Source organism: Sturnira hondurensis, unplaced genomic scaffold, assembly GCF_014824575.4.
Source record: "Sturnira hondurensis isolate 20B ecotype Veracruz unplaced genomic scaffold, ASM1482457v3 Scaffold0019433, whole genome shotgun sequence".
Taxonomy (NCBI): Eukaryota; Metazoa; Chordata; class Mammalia; order Chiroptera; family Phyllostomidae; genus Sturnira; species Sturnira hondurensis.
The window spans coordinates 230,607-251,160 of record NW_028092064.1 but is presented as its reverse complement, the minus strand read 5'-3'; the positions used below and the strand labels follow the sequence as shown (position 1 = coordinate 251,160).

Sequence of the window (20,554 nt, the reverse complement as noted above, 5' to 3'; positions counted from 1 at the left end):
AACCTGTAGTCTCCAAACTTTAAAAAATTATGGCCACCAGTAAATATATATTTTCTATATCATTTTCTGAATCTAGTATTTTACACATGTTATAAAATGTACTAGAAATGTGAAATTTAAAAAAGGATGAGATTTAAAAATATGAGTTATAATCATTTTTCTCATGGCCTCTTTCCTTCCCTAGGTGAGTATACCCACTTAGAGACTGCTGCCCTAGGTAGGCCATTCTTCTATAGAAGAGGAAGCCATGGGGACATCTGGAGGACAGTTGGTACAAGGTGTGGGGCTTTAAGTTGGAGTGATCTTTTGCAGCTTTTTGATTTTAAAGAAACAGCCTTTCTTTCTGAGAAACACTGAAAGATTGAGAGTAAAGGCCTTGAGAGAGGTGAGCTTTAAAGACAGAAATGTAAGCCTCATTTGTTTCCTTTAGAGTTGACCAAGGGAAAAGCTGCCTATCCTGAGGCCCCTGCTCCCACTGTGGAGATGGCATGTGCCTTTTCTGTTGTTGTTAGGCAGTTTATAGAATGCAGGATAGCTTGGTAAGCGTCTTCTCTGTGCCTGGTGTGACGTAACATTGTGGAGTATGCGGCATGCATGCTAAATACAGCTGGTTGTATTTGGCTTTTTGCTGCAGCACGTTTGAGGATGTCTTAAAAGCAATTACCAGCCGATAGAGTTGGATATGCGAAAATTATTGAAATCATCATTTCATGGAGACCAAACTTTGTAACTTGAATTATTCTATTTAGTATTTGTTTACTTTGCTTCTTTCCCCTTCCCCCCAACCCTCCAGTACCTCAGAGCAGAGTTCTTTTTCTGAAAGGAACAGATGCTGTTAACTTATCAGGACCCAATAGTAAAAAGCCTACCAAAATCTTTGTGCTGCTTATTTTCTTTATTTAATCTATATGCAAAGTATATTGTAATTATTGCTGTTAGAGGGTTTTAAGCTGATGGTTCCTCCCCACCCCTTTTGTGCTCAGGGGAGATAGATTAGGAATGCCAAATTGACAAGTTGGTAGAAAGAAATGACCACTGGAAAAAAACAGTAGTTTAAATAATAAGCAAACCAGATACAAATGTAGAATGAAAATATCTTTTAGTAAAATGTTAGCATTCTGTACTTGGAACAGATGCCACATTAATTCAAAAGAGAGCCCAGAAAATGTGGCAACTTTACGATGTCAATGGAGGGAGCTGCAATAGTTCCTGTTCTCATTGTGTCAAGTTCTCAGTATCTCCAGGTCTAACCCTGTTCTGTGTGTTTGTTTTCTATATGCATTACATATTAATACACAAATATTAAGTCCATGCTTAATATTTATTTATGTAATTAAATACGTCATCATACTTACAGACATTAGGGTAAAAAGCCCAATAACTTGTTATGCAACGGTAATGGTTCTTGTCTTAAGTATGCATATCAAGATATGCAGAGTCTGAGGCAAAAATGGGCTTTTCTCTGCACCCTTCAAGGCACATTTGTGACAATAAGATAGTCGTTCTAAGAATGAGTCTGTCAGAGAGGCCCTAGTGGTTTTTGAATGTAGAATTTGGACAAGTTGCAAAACTATGAGAGTTTTGCATTTTTTTCTCATTTAAATTTGTAGTTATCATTGGACATTTGTTATGATTTTTAAGTAGCTTAAATTCATTCATTCCTTCATGGTATTTTTTTATGGTGTTTGAAAAGAAGAAGAAAGGGTGATGGAAAGGCACTGTGCACACTCGGATACTTCCAGAGTGACGTTCATTTTGTAGAAGGTTGCACTGGGACATCACTGAATTGCTCGTTCCTTTCTTAGTGTGGGTCTGAGTGTGGAGAGAGATGGGCTTGGGGGCTCTTAACCGGATTTACAGGGTGCAACTTCCTGAACAGGGCAATGATCTAATCACCAGGGGCATATCCTGTGTGCCTGTGAAGAAGTCTGGTGCGCATGCTTAGAATAGCCCTCCAGTTTTCTCTCAGTCAGACTACAAAAGGCTTATGATTTAGTAGTTTTGTAAAGGTTAAAAGTTCTCTTTTCATGCACTTCAAGTGAAGGGAGATTTTTTTGCGTGGCAGTACAGTACAGTGGTTAGAGAGTATCTGCTCTGGAGTTGGAGCCAGCCTGTGTGGGCTCAAAGCCTGGCTTTGCCCTGTGTTAGCTCTGTGATCATGGCCAAATCACTTCACCGTCTGTCTGCGCCTCTGCCTCTGTTTTTTCATCTGTAAACGATGAATAAATAATAGTATCCATCTTCTGAGGTTGTTACGAGTAAATGAGTTAATGTGTTAACTATGAGAAGTGTCTGATACCTAGTAAGTGCTAAATAAATGGTAGCTCTTATTAGATATTATTACTTATCTTTAATTCTGGACTTACTCTCTTCTCAAGGCTTGAGACAAATGTTGCATAGTGGGGAAAGAGCCTTAGCCTTGGGGTCTGACTTCTTGGGTGGAACTCATTCAGTACAACCACTTAAAGTTGAGTGTGTGACCTTGGACTAATTATTTATGCTTCTCTCAAAAAAGATTACTCTGGCTCATGCTGTGTACCAAGCCCTGTACTGTTTACTTGGACTTCAGTTTCTTTATCTACGATACAGGGATGATCATACCAGCCCCCTTGGATTGATGTGAAGATTAATGGGGGGGACTCTTTAAGATATTTGATAAGCAATAACTGCTATTATCATTATTAGTGTTACAGTCCTACTGAAAGTTTATGGGGAAAGAATAAATATGGAAACTTATTTATTCTTAGCTGGAAAGGAGAGTGTTTTCCTGAAATGTCATGGTGAGAAAAGGTGTGGATGGGAAAGTGTATCTAATGAGTTTTTGTTTGTGAGTACCTCCAAGAAAAATAGAAAATAAATGGGAATATGTCAGATTAACAGGGACCTTAAAAAGGATTTCACTGCACTTTATTAAAACCCCTAGTGATACAAGCTTTTTTGTACAAGATATTGATGCAGCTTACAGTAGGTCACTTAGTGTCAAGGTAGCAAGTAGTAGACTAGTCATTGTAACTCAGAGGTCCAAAATGCTAATTAGTCTGTCAGTCCATCGGGTCTGCTGCTCAGGACAAATTGTGTGTGTGTGTGTGTGTGTGTGTGTGTTTAACCCTTGAGAGCACATGCATGGGTATAGTAACTAATGGAGACAATTGTAGAAGCCCAGAGATACAAAAGTGGCACACAAATGCTTTCTGGTAAGGATGGACACAGTTTTATTTGCCTTTTGATTTGGGCATTTTGGCTTTGTGAAATTTCCTTTTGTCTGGTGCCTGGTCTTTACTTATGGCGATTATTTTCTTTTTATATTTATCTATCAGGTGTTACCTATATTGAGTCTAGAAAGTGGACCCAGGAACAAGTTGATTATGATAAAAACTACTTTTTAAGTCTCTGCCTTACAGTAATCTCAGAATTAAGAGTTTTTTTGCTAAAAAATTTGCATTTTTAATTTTATGCACTAGTATGTTTATAGGTATAGGTGTGTGTATGTGTATGTATATGTATATATCTGTCTGGTAAGAAAAACCAGGAATTGAGGAAAAGGGAATGATCATTATGTGTAAAATAGAATTCATTTTATTTCACTACTAAATTGGAACTGAAACTTTTTTGATCTTTATGTAGTTTATTTTTCTGGGATTCAACAAATGTATTTGTAATAGCTTCTCAAAACATCCTAAATATGCTACATAATATCACTGGTGACCTTTTGAGTTAAAGTGGGATGTAGTTGACCCTTGAAGAAAGCAGGGTGCCCCTGCGTGGGTCTACCAGTATGCAAATTTGTTTTGGGCCTTGTAGAAGTGGGCCTGCACAGTTCAAACTCAGGTTGTTCAAGGGTGAACTGAAGTAGCTTCCGCTAACTTTCTGTTCTCCTTTACCAGCTGTACCACATGCCAAAGGTTTTGTAGGTGGATGGAAGTATTTACTATATTTTATTTTGTCTCTGTGCCTAAAACATTGTTTCTGCACTCTGAGCAGAAATTACAGCATGTTTACTTTGATAAAGTGCTCAACATATATTTTTAAAATTTAGCAATTTTATAGCAGACTCTACAGTTTTCTTTTAGTTAAAAAACTGTAATGTTACTTTACAAAAGCTGAAGTGGTCAGTAAGTAAAGCTTTGCAGTTTTAGAATTAGCGTAGTGTATGTACAGTATTAAGTTTCCTTTAGCTTATATGCAGGGCCTATAAAAATTGCTTCTCTTTGGTAAATGAAAGTGTGAAAGTTTAGAAGTTACTTCATTTTAATAAATGTGGTAGTTAGAGACTCTGTGGGGTCTTTGGGATTGATTTAAGTAATTATGTTATTTGGAAATCATTTTGCCCCCTGCCTAATTTGTAAAAGGTGGGGCCACCACCTATGGCAGGGCTAGAGACCTGTCCGGCTCAGTGGCCAAGCAGCGCCTCGCAGAGAGCTGCCCCGCCCCTTGTGCACATGCCTCCGTTGCCTTTCCTCTCCTCCCTTCTCAGTCCAGTCTCTTTGCTGTTCTTCTCTGTGTGCCTGCTACCCCGTCTGCTGCCGTTCCTCAGTTCCTCACTTCCTCCAGAGCTACCACCGTCTCATCCTATTCCCTTAAAGACAAAACAGCATTGTAATTGTTCGCTTTTAAACAGAGAGCTGTTTCCAAGACCTTAAGACTTTAATAGTTTGTGGGTCTCCCCATTTTGGGCACTCAGCCAGGAGTTGAGTTGTGAAGTAACTGAGTGTGAAACATTTTTTCATCTGGACTAAGGGAGAGAATGGAAGACCTTTTTACTGCAGAAGTTGCTGTATTTTCTGGCAGGGGATGAGGTTGGGGTGTAGTGGGGGAGTGGGCAGCTTTGTTACTTAACTAAGATAAGGGAAATAGGAAATATTAATTTATTAGATTGCCCTCTGTAGTTCAGTGGGCCTATTGGAGAAGAAATTGGAAATGCTGGTGTTGCTGATTCTGAAATTCTTTTGATTTAGTAATTGAGAGGGCTAGTAAAATGTAGTTTGTAAAATACAAAATGAGACTATGATATCTTGTTACTACGTATTGATTGTTTACATTTCGTTAGTTGATAGTTGCAAAATGGCAGATCCTTTACAGATTTCTCCTAATGGTTTTGAACTGTTAACTGAATTGTTTTGGTAAGAAAAGTAAAACTTGAAAATTAGCTGTGGTTTCATGTTAAGTTAATGGCTATGTTGGATTTCAATTCAATAGCTTCTAAGATCTATACTAGGCATTTCATTCATTATTTAATTACACATAGAGACAAGAGCCTTAACTTTACAGGACTTTTAAAAACTTACTTTTATGGAAATGTAAAAATATATACAGAAGTAGAGTGAATAATGTTAACAAACCCCACCTACCTGTTACTCAAGTTCAGGAGTTATTAGCATTCTGCTAATCGTTAACAGCGCATGACGCATGTACAAGTTAAGTAATTTTGTTCTTAAAACATGCAATTCGAGTAGATACATTGATGTACTCAAAGGAGAATGTGTGTGAAAATGTTACTCTTTCCATGTATTGTAAACTTAATACTGTTCATCACCTTTATGGATAATTTTGCATTCATGTCTTTTTTAAAAAATATTTTATTTATTTATTTTCAGAAAGAGGGGAAGGAAAGGAGAGAGGGAGAGAAATATCAATGTGTGGTTGCCTCTCATGTGTCCCCCACTGGGAACTGGCCTGCAACCCAAGCATGTGCCCTGACTGGGAATCGAACCGTGATCCTTTGCTTCACAGGCCTGCACTCGATCCACTGAGCTACACCAGCCAGGGCGCATTCATGTCTTTTAACTTATTGAAGATGTCTGAGCCACCACTGACTTAATGGAGAACCACATCTACTGTAAAGATTTTAGTTTTCTTACACATAAGTTGCATTTTGTTGTATGTACACTTGCCTATCTGCAGCTTTTGTGTATGGCCACCAATTATGGTCATTTCTAGAGCATGCAGAGCAATATTTAAGTCAGCTTGAAGGTGGAAATCACTAAATCTTGTTTTGCACTCTCATTCTGCATGTTCTATTTCTATTTCAGCTGAGTGTATGTATTGATTGACTAAGAAGTACATGTTATAACTCATAAATAGTTTGTTAAGGAGAGAATTTTGACTACCTGCTGTCTTTGGACCTAGTAACAGTGATTAGGAAGTTAAGGTATTTGCTCTCTTGTTTGAGCCTCTTTTGGTTATGGGGCCTGTTCATTACTAGTCGCTACAAGGTGATGGTAGCCGTAGGTAGGTCTGAAGTCCTTGCTTTTATTAGTTTAAATTAGACCCACAGGATTAATTATTCCACCTTAATGCATGGGGAAGCAGAGTCTTTGGGAACTGTGCATCTAAACCCCTGTGCAGGGCATTGAAAAGGCATCTTGAACGTTAGGAGGCTGTGTGGCGTATTTAGTTTAGTGCAAGGAGTGTGCTTATTTAACAGTACTCTTAATAAGCTCCCCCTACACTAAAGATAAATTTTAAAAATTATACTTAAGATGATTTTGTAGTATTCCCCAGTAGAGTTCATCTAGAGCAGCCAAACCTTTCTAAAGTAAAACTTACTCCTTTAACCGGTATTCATTTAAGTGGGTTTCTCTGTTCTTGGTTTCCATGGAAATAGTGAACAGCTAACGTTATTTATAAGGTGGAAGTAAAATAGGGTGCCTAATGGGACCCCATGCTGCTCTGATGAAGAGACTTAGGGAAAAATTCCATGCTCATGGGATTTTTTTTTTTAAACAAGGTTAATGGGAGCCCTGATTTCAGTCCTCTGTAACGGAACATATTTTTGGTCTTAAAGGCTAGCATTAATATCAAGCAAACTTCTTTTTGGGTCTGTATTGCTTTCACTTTCAAGTTTTAGGACCGCTTACTTACCAGTATGATTGAGGCTGTGTGCTTCAGGCTCCTGCTTCTTTGTGGTTTTTGGTTCAGAAGTTAAAATCCCTAGCATATTGTAGCTGCTTCAATTTCTCATTGACATTTCAAAGTACAGATAATAAACTAAATGTTCATTAATGATAGTAGTGATGATAAAGAATCAATATGTTGGAATACATAGATTTTTAAAAAAATGTGAATGTTAATGGAACCATTTTTAGTTTTCAGGCCTGAAGTCAGGGTTCTTTTTATTTGTGTTGTGGAGCTAAATCTGTGTAGTCAGAGAGAAGATTCTGGTGACAGAAACAGTGAAAATGTAAATTCTCTTTTTTTAAATGGATTATCTCCAAAGCCTTTTAATTGAAATAAATGTTAATTCTTTTAGTCTTCGTGGATTTGGGATAAACCTTGGCTTTTTCCTCACTCCTTCGGTAAGGCCTACTCTTAGTTTTCCAGGCCTACAGCAAAGCCTTGCATTGCTTAAGCCCTTTCAAGTGAGAGACTACCATTGCTTTTGTGTTTGTGTTTGTCGTTGGTGTGTGTGTGTGTGTGTGTGTGTCACTAATTTCTCTATAGCCTGAAAGGCACCTGCTCATTTTCCAGCCTGGTGAGTACAGCAGTGCTATATTGAGAGGTGAGGCAGTATGGAACACAATAAGGTGCTATAATTTTTATTTAGTTAGTTTTGGTTGTCCTTGGTGGCTCGTGATCATTATCCATTTGTCTGGAGTACTCGGTGATTATTCCCGGCTCTCAGTGCAGCGGGAGTTTTCTTCTGTGTTTTAAAAGCAGGGATTGTAGTGTACTTAGGGCTCCATCAGGGGAGGAGTTTCTGTTCTGTTGTGTGCGTGTTCCTTTGGACAAGCTGCTGGCTGCAGTGGGTTCACTGTGCTCTGATTTTAAAGATTTGGTTGTTTTAATCCTGTTTTGTGAGTTATTTTATCTCCAGCCGTTCACTAGTTTCTTCTGTGCATGTTAGTGCTGTTTTATAAAATTTCTTCAATGTGTTAATCATTCTTTTAGTTTACTTTTTCTTGTATTTTTTATTTTTTTCTTCTTGTATTTTTTAAGTCAGGTGTTTACCAGTGACCTTCCTTAGTGACTTTTATTTGAGTTATCTTTGTGCTTTAGAGACATAGGAATTTGGGTCTATTATCCCATTTCTGAGAGAGCAACTCCCAGTAGTTGCAGTTAGTGCAGTGGAAAGGGTTTCCACAGGTGCAGTGCTGGGCATTGATCCTCCTCCTTGGTGCTTACGATTTACACCCAGAACTCCCATTGGTGTTAGTAGGAGGCCCTTGCTGAAATCCCTGTACACCCAGCTAGACCCAAACTTTCGTAATGCCTTATAGGTACCCAACTAGTTGTTTTTGTTGATGACAAGAGTTTTGGTCCTGAGGTTATTAACTTATTATTGAGAGTTTGAGTTGTCTTGGGATATGGGGTGATTTACGAAGTCTGATCTGTAATTAAGTTTACATTATGATGATTAGACTTGAAAAACATTTACAGCTTTGTGAGCCATGGGTGTTTGTGTATAAGGATTTTTGTGCTTCATAGCATGATGAAAGCAAGATTTCTTTGTTTGTTTTCTCCTAATACTTTTCAAGTGCAAAATGAATGATTTTGTAAGGTTTTGTGCATATTGTAAGAGGACTTAGTTAAAATAGTTATTTTTTACATTAGTTGTAAAGCCTTCCCACAGTTACTCTGGCCTCTAAGTCTTTTGTCAGCTGATGTTGCTCTTATTTTTCCAGCAAGCAGACGCTAAGGATGTGCGCTTTCTTAGAACTTGGGCATTGCTGTCGCTGGTCTAGTATTAGATAATCACTGTTTACTATGCTTATCTGTGAATTGTGGATTTTTATTACTTTCATTTATTTATTCACAGTCGGATGGAAAGATTTCTAGATTGAGAGCAGTAAACTGGGTTTTAGGCTGGGCCTTGCCTCTTTGTAGCTTTTGGCTAGTATCTAGGATTCTTGGATTGCTCTTCCCCTGTGAAGTGATGGTATGGATCTGGTACTCTGGGCTGTCCTTTCTAGGGCCTTCTTTCCTAGGTACTACAGGAAGTACAGGACTGTGTCAGGCTGTAGTTCCTCATCCTAACTACCTATTAGAGTCTTCTGGGGGAACTTTACAAAAAATACAGATATCTGGGCTTCAAGTCAGACATAATAAAATTCAGAATTTTAAGGGTAGGACTGTGAATCTTTATTTATTTATGTATTTTTTAGTTTAGCTTTATCTTGATCTAGGTTTGAGAACTACTTGTACAAGACATTATTTCTACTCGTGTGTGTGCATAACGTGCGTGTGTAGTCCCATTAGGGAGATACGAGATATAAGTTACAGTGTGAGGAGTATATGGTTAAATTCTAAGATGAATGAGAAAAATGATAACTATTCTGAGAATTCAAAGAAAGGGAGAACCGGGAGGTGAGGTGGTTAGGGAAGGTCTCCATTAGTCAGTAAGTCTTTATTGGACCCAGATGACTGGGTGAGATTGGATAGGCTGAGAGAAGGTAAAAGGGTTTTCTTGGTATAGGAAAGAGAATTCTCAAAAGTCAAAGTTTAGGGAGAGAAACAATTGTGATGAAAGTTTTAGTCCTTATTTTAGTATTCTAATCTTGCATCTGCTCTAGATTTTCTAAATGTTTTAAGGGAGTGAGCCATGAAGTTATTTGATGTAAGAGAATGTTCCAGCCAGAGGGAAAAATAAGTAGAAGATCCCTGAGAAGGAAACTTGTTTAGAGTTCTTTTTTTTCTTATATATTTTGCTTGTCGGTTTCATTTTTTAAACATTTTATTTATTTATCTTTAGAAGGGAAGGAAAGGAGAGAGGGAGAGAAATACAATGTATGGTTGCCTCTCATGAGTCCCCTGCTGGGAACTAGCCTGCAACCCAGGCATGTGCCCTGACTGGGAATCGAACCATGATCCTCTGGTTCGCAGACCCGTGCTCAATCCACTGAGCTACACCAGCCAGGGCTTGTCTAGAGTTCTTGAAATACCAAAAAGAGGCCAGTGTGGCTGGAGCAGATTGAGCATTGGGGAGAGGGAAGGAGTTGAGGTCTGAGTAGCAGAGGCCCAAATCACTTAGAGCCTGTGGGCCATTGTAAAGGATTTCAGCTTTTTCTCTGAGTGTGCTGGGAAGGCACTGGAGGATTTTGATTCAAGGAGTAACCAGATCTGTCTTGGATTTTGAAGATGCCACTCTGACTCCTGAGAGAATAAACTGTAGTGGGACAAAGATGGAAGAGGGGGGAGGCCGTTTAGGAGGCTGTTGTAATCTAGGTGAAAGATGATGATTTCCTGGACCAAGGAGGTGGTAGTGGTGTTCAGAGTCTGTATGTATTGAAGATAGAGGCAAGATAGGTATTGAATTAAGTGTAGGGTGTGGGAAAAGAGGATTCAATGATGAATTTAAGGTTTTGACCTGAAGGGATGGAGTCATTGTCTGTTGAGATGCTGATGATTCTGAGGGGGAGGTTGAGGGATAGGTAGCCAGGAGTTTAGTTTTGACAGCAGTTGAATGGGAAGTTGGATGTGTGAGTTTGGAATTCAAGGAGAAGGTCTGGGCTAGAGATAAAAATTTGGGAGTCACCAGTATATATATCCTTTTATAGCCATGAGACTGGGTGAGATTACCTAATGGGAAGAGTTCTGAGAACTGAGACTTGGCAACATTTTGAGGTTTTGAGAGATGAGAAGGAAACAGCAAAAGAAACCCACAAGAGTGGCCAGAGAGATTAGGAGGAAAATCAAGAGTGGGTGGTGTCTTGGAAGTCAAGGAAGAAGGGATTTTAAGAAGGAAGGAATTATCAGATGGGTCAAATAATGATTGAACAAGAAGTGAGGGCTGAGATTTTACTATTGAAGTTAGCAATTAGGAGATCTTGGGTGATCTTAACAAGAGTGAAAGGAGGCAAAGCCCTATCTCAGTAGGTTCAGTAGAGACTGAGCGGACAGGAACTAGGGGACAGCAGTGAGTGTGATTAACGCTTGAAGGAGTTTTGCTATAAATGGGAGTGTAGACCTGGCATAATAACAAGAGAAGGATATGGAATGAAGGGAGGCTTTTTTTTTAAGATAGAAGAAACAAAATGACCTAGTAATGAGGAAAAATTGATGCTTCTTAAGAATAAGGGGGGAAGCACTAAGGGGAGAAGAAGGTAAGGTTAAGAGCGGTGAGGGTAAGGTTAAGAGCGGTGGGGGCAAGAGGGATGATAATAATTGGGGCCTAAAGGACTACCTCGAATTAGGCAGGATTCTGTTTTTTTCTCCTGAGCACGTATTTGCATTTAAATGTATTTCAAACTTACTATACTTTCTGTTTAGAAGTTAGGAAGTGTTTGTAAAAGGCAGTAAAACTTACTGTATATAAAATTAGTGTATCAGCTTGGTATAGTAGAAAAAGAGATTGAATCTTCTGTGTAAGGTGACATTTTAAAGTATCTTTGAATGACAGTTATCTGTGCTATTCTAGTCCCTTATCAAAATTTATGATTGAGCATACACTATAAACTTAATCATTTGAAATTTGTAGTGGGATGAGTTTTAGTCTGATTTAAAACATGATCTACTATTGAACATTTTATTTTCTCTGCAAAATTTGTTTGTTTAATATATATTCTTCATGTACAGAGGTTTTAGATACTACATCAAAGATAATTAAGAAGTAGTTATTAATCACCTTGGATTTATTGGTGATATTTTAAATTCTACAATTAGATCATAAACCTGAATGATTTACTTCTTTACCGGTTCTAAGTCAGGCATACATCTGTGAGGATCTGAAGAGGTGAACAACCTTCAGTTTTCAAAAAATCAGGTGAAGTTATGTTAACACGATAATATCTCTAAAGCAAAAACAACTTCATTCACTCCAATGTATATATTTTGAACATATTTTTAAAGAACAAATCTATATTTTAAAAATTTAAGCAAATATTAAAATTTTGAACTACTTTGGCTAAAAGTGTGAGTCGTATGTGAGAAACAAATTACGTGGACTTTCAGTCAGCTGAACATGAGAACAGTAATCTTGCATTTCAGACTTGGGTAGTGGGAAAAGTAAAATATTACATATAAATCTTTTTTGCTGCAAATTCTTATTAAATTATAGAAATAAAATATTTGCTTTTCCTTTTTAAAAAATCGATTTCCAAATAGTAGTCAATTAATAATCATTCTTCAGAAGAAACACTTTGGTAGTTCTGATGCAGTGTTTAAGAAATCACTCATCTAAAAAATAGTTTACTCTTTTGGGGTACCTGACCTCTTTCTGAATCTTATTAAAACTGCGGATCCTTATTCCAAAGTTGTCATAGGTACAGAATTTAGCATAAAGTGTTATAGAGTGGCCAAGTGCCTCCAAAGCGCATTCCCAGGGATCCCTCAGGCATAAAGGATCTCAGGCTTTAAAACTTGCCCTAGATAGCTTACTTACATGATTTTTCTTTAAACGTATGCAGACTTTTCCAAAAAATATTTGGCCAGTATTTATTGTAGTTTGTTTCTTAGAAGAGTAACTGCTACAGCTGGTTAAGAGGACGTGAGATCTAGTGGAAAGGCCAGCTCAGTCAGAAAAATCTCAGGGCCTGTGAGCTTTGCTCCAGCTTTACTCCAGCCAGCTGTGTGACTTGCGGGGAAGTCACCGAACCTCTCAGGCTTTGCTGTCCTAAGTGATTTCTGCGGTCCCTGCAACGCAGTTTCGTGATATCGCGGTAACATTCTTTACCAATTTGGGATTGACTCTGCTACTGCTTTTTGGAGAAATGTCCTGGAGACAAGGTGTTCATCCATTGTGCCTTTTTACTGAAGATGACTTTTAAAAGGAGTTATGTGACTTTGCTTTTTCAAATGCCATATAAGTGAAAATTAAAATCCCAACCCTATCTGATCACCTTGAGTATAAATATATTTTATATATTCTGGGTATAAACCATTACTATATGTGTTGCAGTTACCATCCACAGTTCTGTGACTTGCTTTTTCATTCTCTTAATGTTTTTTGATGAAAAGTTCTTAATTTAGTTTAAATTATTAGTCCTTTTCTTTTCATTATGTTTTAAATGGTAATATTTAACTTAACTGTTTTTGTCCAAAGTCATTCACTTGAAAAATAATGCTATGGAAGATTGATGTGTAAGAAATTATCCCCAGAATGAAAAAGCTAATAAGAGAACAAACCTGCAACAGAGAGTTAAGGGTCCACAGTGAATTCATTCATTTAACAGATATTTACTGAGCATTTGCTGGGCGCATGGTTCTGGTTTGAGTGCTACAGAGTCCTGTTGGTACCCATAATGTTAAGAATCCACTTTTAAAACTGCGATATTATTGATATATAGCATTGTATTAGTTTTAGATATACAAATAATTATTTGGTATATGTGAATATTGTAAAGTGATTACTGCAGTAAGTTTAGTTAATATCCATCACCATACATAGTAATAAAATTTTTATTTCCTTGTGAGAATCCACTTTTTAATAACTGTATTATTCTTTGGATTTTTGTATGATTTTTCTTTTGGTTGGGAATCATTCTTGTCTTGGTGTTAGAAATTGCCATTTATATGGACTTGAGAACTTTAAGTAAGTATTGCTGCTAAAGGAAAGACAGGATAAAACAGTAAATTGAAATTTTTTGGAAAGGAATGTTAACTGCATGGATTGGGGTTATTTTACTATATGTTTGGTATGACTATACAGGATTAAACAAAAATTTATAATCTGGATGACAAAGATTTTTCGCAATACCCCTTAAGGAAATGAGAACTCTATTGGAGTAACATCAGTCAACACACATACTATGTTTAAAGTATAAGGAAGGTACAGAGAGGTTTAGAGTGAGAGGCAGCATTGATTGGTTGCCTTGCACACCCACCCCAACCTGGTGCCTGGCTTGCAACACAGGCATGTGCCTTGACTGAGAATTGAACCAGTGACCTTTCAGTTTGTGGATGGATGCCCAACCCACTAAGCCCACACCAGTCAGAGTGGGAAAGTCACTTTTGTGTTACATGGTTTACAGTCTAAAATGGTGAGACTTGAAGAATGTGAATGAAACGTTTAATTAAAATTATGACTATACATATAGAAGGCTGTGAACTTTATATAAAACAAATCCATTTCAAGATTGATTGAAAAAAGGCCTTTTAAGTAGACCAAACTAAGTACCCATGATGTTAGCTCAATTTGTTAATATCAAGTAACAAACAATAAAGGTCATTTGTTGGGGGATGAGAGTATATTTGTATGTTGTTTAGATGAGGTGCATTTCATTTCTGTGTGTTTCTTAGGAAAGGAAAATCATCAAAACTTCCTTTTCCTCGTCTTGAAAAAACTGTGGAAAAGTGAAAAAATGGGAAAACCAGAGATTTAACGTCTGAATTCATTCCTTGCTCTAAAAACGGCCTATCTCTTTCTTTCTTTTGGGTTTTAGCACTTTTGGAAATTTTTTTGTATTTTGTTGTTTTGTTCTTAAGATCAGGTAGAAATCTTTCTTCAGCTTTCGATGACATGTCATAAACCTTTTTTGTTGTCTAATTCCATTTTTCCCTCTTTCTATTGTAGGGAACAAGAGCAAGAGTGTTGAAGGAGGGCCAGTTTCCTCAAAATTGGTAAGTACTTTTACCAGGCAGGCAAATGTGCCTGATGCTAGTTCTTTGTGAATTTTTTGCAAAAAAGCTCTCTTCCCAGATATGAGGCTTTGCTGTTTTCACCAAGTGAGAGTGAATTTTTGTCTAATTTCACATAGCTGTATCTCAAATGCATTTGTGTTTCTAGTAATACTGCTAGGCTTGCATGTTCCTGCATTTGATAACCTGTTAAAATGTAAAGGTCCGCTTTGCCGAAAATGTCCTTAATGCAGCGGATAGAGCTGAAAATTCAAAAGTCAGGAAATTCAAAAGTTAAGGTTTCCATTGTGTTTTGTATTACTTAATATGCTGTTAAATTTGATGGCCTTAGTATATGTGCAAAATGGCTGGCTTAGTGTAACTGTGGGAACCTTGACTTTGAAATTTGGGACTTGTAAGCATTTATATTCCTAAATTTAAAGTTGAATTGGCTTAATGTCTGATACTACATTTCTAGTGTTTGTTGTTTCGTATAATTCTTAGAGAGGAAAAAATAGAAATGTAGCAGTGTGGGGCGTATAGGCAAACATTTTTTCTCTAGTATCTACTTTAAAATCTACTTTAACAGCTTATAAATCATCACACTTAATCATTTCTTTGAATGTCTAATTCAAGATCACAGATTGCACAGGGCAGTCTAGTAACAAAGGATCAGCAAATATTAACCTTATTTGGAGAGCATGTATAATGATAAAAAATTAAATTCAAACCAAATAGCTGGTATAGCATAGTCCCCTAATGCAAAGCTATTCTCTTTGTTTTTTAGTTTAATTCTCTCTCTTAAATAGTAATTAACTTAATGTGTGGAGTAGATACTTGGTTAAGGCTTCTTTTTGAAAACTTGAGGTGTCTTTCTTATCTTGTAGTGATTGGGCTTTGAACATGAAAGAGAGGCATTTGAACCAGTTAACTTTGCATTTACTACCTTTTTATTCTACTTGCCTTTCTCTCATGGAACCTTTTAAAATAAATGATCAAGACCCAATAGCCCTTTACTCTAAAATGTGATAGAATCATCGAATCTTAGAGAAGGGACTTTAAGGTCTTTCTCTTCCAGCCTTTTACCTAATGTAAAAGGCATTTTTTTCCTATATCCCTAACAGATTGTTACTTGGGTACACATTGAATACTACATTTTAAAGAATGTGGCACATTATTTTTTATAATGTATTTTGAGGAAATCTAGGTCCACAGAAATGAATCAATATTACTGAGGTTGGGCGGGGGTGGGAAAAATGTCTGTGGTCAAATAATTTGGGAAATGCTGCATTAAAGTTAAACAGGTTTCTTTACTGCAGGACTTCTCAGAACCTTTAATATGCTAATGTGCATTGTGAATCTCCAAGAGGGGGATATGATATGCAGCATTCTTGAATACTTCTAATGACAGGGAGCCCACTACCTCATAAGGTAACCCATTCCTTTTTTGTACAGCTCTAATCCTTAGCTCTTCCTTAAATTGATCTGAAATCTATCTCCCATAACTTCTACTTCTGCTAAGTAGTTACTGGTTATGCCAAGACCACCATACCCTCTGTGTTAACTTTTGTGTAGTAAATATGCATATGATTCCGGCCACTCTTGTCTGACTTTTTTTTTATCGTTAAATAGTATTCTGGTAAATGTGGGAATCGATTCTAAAATCTTGGCCTCATTTTCACTATGCTGTTATACATTACTTGCCAGCCTCCTTCGTTTTGAATTTCTGTGAGCTTTTTAATTCAGCTCAACATTCTGATTGTCAAGTATAGTTGAGATGATTTTGGTAAACATGCTTGATTTCTGTAAAGAAAGGTGGGCGATAGAATGTGTGTGTTCGAGTTAGGCCTGGGCCCAGGAAGCTGAGGTAGAAACTGGGTGTTGGAATGAACAGTGGCCAGAGGGAGAGATGAAGACCCTGCAGTAGACCCGTGAGGGAGAGGGCGCTGCGGGGGCCAGACCTGGCCCGGCCCGAAACCCCCATCCTTCTGTTGGAACTGTATGACCTGTGTACGTATTCCTTTTTTTAAAAATAAGGATCCCCCAAATAAAATAGAAACAATATATATTTTATTTTCAAACACACTCAGACATTCAGCTCTCATAAATCTGGGGAGGGGTGTAGAAATTTAATGTAATGGCTAGGAAACATCATTTGCACTGGCTGAAGTGGTTTTGTCAGCAGTTGATAATATCAGGGTGTGAGCGCGGTGGCCGTGCCAGATTCGAGTGGGAGTCTCTTGGGCAGGATGCCCGGCTCCTGGTGCAGGGGTGTGTCTGGTTGACGTGCAGGAGTGTCACCGAAGAGCTACCAGCATGAAGTAAAAAAACAGACATTATATTTTCTGTCATTTTTTTAATTGATTCATGTTAGTAAATGTTAGTTTTTAGTAAGTGTTACTAAAAGAATTTTATTATTTTTAGCATCCGTGATCATTTTTAGCACTGTTAGTTAGAAGTTAAAGATACTGTTTTATCTCTTAGCATGTTACATACATAGTATTTTGCACAAATTGAAACCTAATATTTTAGTATTAGGCATGTGACAAGTAAGGATACATAGATCTGTGAAAATTTTCTACTTTTTTATATTAAAAAATTAATTGTACCTACTCAAAACACTATGCTGAGAGTATAGGTCAAAAGTGGAGTCTTACACCAACTAACTGCAGCACAGCCGACTCGGAGCTGACCATTTTTAGGGAACTCAGTCTGGGGGTACAATGTATTACGGACCTACTGTTAAAGAAACTTGGTCGACAGGTTGAGTTTTGATTGGAAAAAGGTTTATAGCAGCTCAGGAACAGAGCAGTGTTTCTTAGCAGTACATTTAGAGTTACAGCGTTACTACATTATTAGAATCATGATGAAAGACCTAGAGGTCACATATCTCCAAGTGGAACTACACCCAGAAAAATAGTTAGAAACTCCTTCTTAGAGAATTTCAAAATAGGAAAGCCTGTGGTCCCCTCAGCAGTGTACTGTGAGGGGACATAAAGTTTGTGTATGAATAAAAGCATTATGTTAGGCATAACATAGTTGACAAAGGTACTTACCTTATTTAAACCTCATAACAGTTTTATGAAGTATATATGAAGTGATACTGTTCCCATCTTTCTGATTTATATGCAAACATACAAATTTTAACAACCTTGGGGCTGAGAGTGATAACACAGTGAGTAAGTGGAGTCAGGTTTTTTGATCTGGGGGACAGAAATTATTCCCAGAGTTCACTGCTGCCTTTCTTAGTGGGATTTGATTATTGTTTTTGCTTGGTTCCTTGGTAGAACTTTTATTTGTTTGTGTTTTTTTTGTTGTTGTTGTTAGAAGGTGAGAGGCCACTAGCTGTGCCAGTGGTTTGACATGTATAGTTTTGAAATCACAAACGTTGGTATTTTGTTCTAGGCAGTGTCCTTCCTGATGGTAGTATTTACGGCTGTCGGGTGGTGAATGGGCATTATCCCTCAGTACAGTGTGTCTGTTACTGTTTTGTGCATCTGTTTATATTTACCATACAACAACTGATTTATTTATAACTTATTAGAGTTGGTCAGAATTTGATAAATAACCTTTTTTACGGATTTAGCAAATCATGCCTTCTTTATGATGCTATGAACTACACCCAAATGGTCTTCATGTGAAGGCTTCAGGAGTTGTCTAAGTTCCCAGAATATTTTGAAAAAGGATTCAACATGTTCCTGCTTTGTTTTTGGATGCTATAAATGTGTGTATGTTCCTTTAGGGAGAGACCAGTCTTGCAAAATCGCTATCCCGTAAGAGACCTTTATGAACAATTATATCAAATGAATCTTCTAATCCTCCATAAGTTTTTGTATAACAGTTCACTACCTTTTTAAACCCTTCTTTTAAATGTTTTATTTTGAAGTAAAATGAGTAATTGGCGTTTAGAGTTCTTGCCAAATTCAATCTGTGTCTTTGTGTGTCTCTAATGAGTAGACAACAATCTGATGAAGGAAGTGAAAGCCGTCAACCCCTTGTTAACTTGAGTTGCAGGCTTTTTTTTTTTTAAAAGATTTTATTTATTTGTCTTTAGAGGGGAAGGGAAGGAGAGAAGGAGAGAAATATCAGTGTATGGTTGCCTCTCATGAGTTCCCTGCTGGGAACTGGCCTACAACCCAGGCACATGCCCTGACTGGGAATTGAACCGCGATCATGTGATTCTCAGGCCCGTGCTCAATCCACTGAGCTACACCAGCCAGGGCGAGTTGCAGGCTTTTTACCCTGCTAGGCACTCTTTGACATTTAGAGCCTCTGGGTTAAACCTGGGTTTTACTTTTTCTTTTCCTAACCATTTTGTTTCATCAGTGTAAACCTTTTTGATGCTTTATCTAGCAACCTTCAATTAATTTTTTGTTATTTAAAAATAAGTGTCTGTTTTCTATGGAAATTTTTGAAATACTGATACTGTGGAAAGAAGAAAGTAAAAACCCCTGGTGTTGCCCTTAGAGATAACCGGCGGCAAGTTACGAAAGCACTGTCCGACCCACACTCAGGGCAGTTTGTGGTATTGTTATTTTTATAAATCTTTGTCAGTGTGAGAGATAAAACTTACCGTCTTAAAATTTACATTTCTATGTAAATTTGGCTGTGTGAGTATAGCTATGTTTTTCATTCATGTTTGTTGGTGGTTTTTATTTCTTCAGTGAATTGCTTTTTCGTAGTTTTAAAACTTGTAAGCACTCTATTGTAAAACTCTTTGTTGTTTATATTCTAAGTTCTCCATGTTTTTAACCTGCTGTGTGTTTCCATAGTTGATAGGAGTGGAGTTGAGCTATGATGTTAATATGTTACAATCAGTAAAATAAAATAATGGCCTTTCTGGTGTTGAAAATACCCCTTTAACTTCAAGATGATTCCTAATTTGACAAATACTGAAAGGAATAATTTTTGGACACATTTACTGCAAAATTAAAACTAATTCAAGTACTGTTTTCAGGAAGAGCTCTACTAAAATTCTAGTCAAGAATTTTAGTAGAAAGATGATTTTAGTATTTAAAATTAAAGTGACTATAGTTTTAACATGTGAGTTTGTATGTAAAGTAATCTCACATGACAACAAAAACCTTGGTCTAAATTAGTAACTTAATGAGTTTCATGTTTGTTTATTATACTTGCGAAGATTTTCTAAGGTAATAAGTAGCTGAAAAACCCAAGTTTGTTTATCAAAATATGCCTTCTTTGCCAATTATATCCCCTAAACAGACTATCTTCATGAAATTTTTTGGTTTATAATATTATTGTATCATAATCCTTTTCTAGCTTCCACAAATGTGAACTTGAAGGAATTTTACACTTTAGAATTTTTTTTAGGGTAGAATATTTTGATACTACAAAACAGTATGTAAGTCCTAGGGGAAAGATTGCCAGTAGTGATGTTTTAAGTCTAGTGAGGTTAATTAAGCAAATATAATGAAAACTAATACTGACCAGTCAAGATGGGAATGTAGGTAGACACGCTTCACCCCCATGTGCAACCTCAGAAAAGGAATTACAACTAAATCTCAAAACAGATAATACCCAAACTGTCAGAAAATCGAACTGTATGGAAGTCTGACAGTGAAGGATTTAAAGAAGCCACATTCATCCAGACAGGAAAGGTTGGAGGCAAGGAAACACGGTGTGGCGCCAAAGGGGATGGTGGAATGGGAACAGCGGTGGTGGAATGGGAACAGGCTGTCTCACATTCACGTGTGCTGGATAAAAAACGGGGACATTTTGAAAGCAAGTGATCCCAGCCCCAGGCCAGATGACACAGCCCAGGGTTCCAGCACTGGAAAAATAAATTCTCATAACTTCTGGCTGTAAAAACCAGTGGGGATTAGGGTGACAGAAGAAACTGCCAGATTTTCAGGGAACTTCACTTAAAAGGCCCTACAAGGTCTTCAAACATATGCAAACCCACTGACTCTAGGATTCAGGGCAACAGCTGGAAGAGCACCATTCACATACAGGGACTGGGTAAAGTGACCGGAAGCAGGGTGTGTGCCAAGGCAAACCCCCAGAAGCCAGGCAGCGGCACCATCCCCTCTCTAATCCACCCCCC

The 20,554-nt window shown here is 37.4% G+C and overlaps 1 protein-coding gene across 22 annotated transcripts in view; it reads left to right on the top strand.

Moving 5' to 3' along the window:
• PHF21A (PHD finger protein 21A) overlaps positions 1-20,554 on the top strand; it is a 173,021-nt gene that overhangs the window by 12,827 nt on the left and 139,640 nt on the right. For 15 of the 22 annotated variants that reach the window (XM_037028063.1, XM_037028057.1, XM_037028064.1 and 12 more), the window contains one exon: positions 14,447-14,493. The gene's annotated coding sequence lies outside the window, so the exon portion shown is untranslated. Of the gene's footprint in view, positions 1-14,446; positions 14,494-15,809; positions 15,922-20,554 lie in introns of all 22 variants that reach the window. The other 7 variants (XM_037028044.1, XM_037028045.1, XM_037028048.1 and 4 more) reach the window with 3 other exon arrangements.